The sequence below is a fragment of the Bison bison genome, unplaced genomic scaffold (genome assembly GCF_000754665.1).
Source record: "Bison bison bison isolate TAMUID 2011002044 unplaced genomic scaffold, Bison_UMD1.0 scf7180017853443, whole genome shotgun sequence".
NCBI lineage: Eukaryota > Metazoa > Chordata > Mammalia > Artiodactyla > Bovidae > Bison > Bison bison.
This window is the reverse complement of record NW_011484016.1, coordinates 1-227: the sequence shown is the minus strand read 5'-3', so window position 1 is coordinate 227 and position 227 is coordinate 1.

Here is a 227-nt window from a genome sequence, read left to right as displayed (position 1 = left end):
CAATCAAAGGCTTTGGCATAGTCAATAAAGCAGAAATAGATGTTTTTCTGGAACTCTTGTTTTTTCCATGATCCAGTGGATGTTGGCAATTTGATCTCTGATTCCTCTGCCTTTTTAAATCCAGCTTGAACATCTGGATGTTCACGGTTCACATATTGCTGAAGCCTGGCTTGGAGAATTTTGAGCATTACTTTACTATCATGTGAGATGAGTGCAGTTGTGCGGTA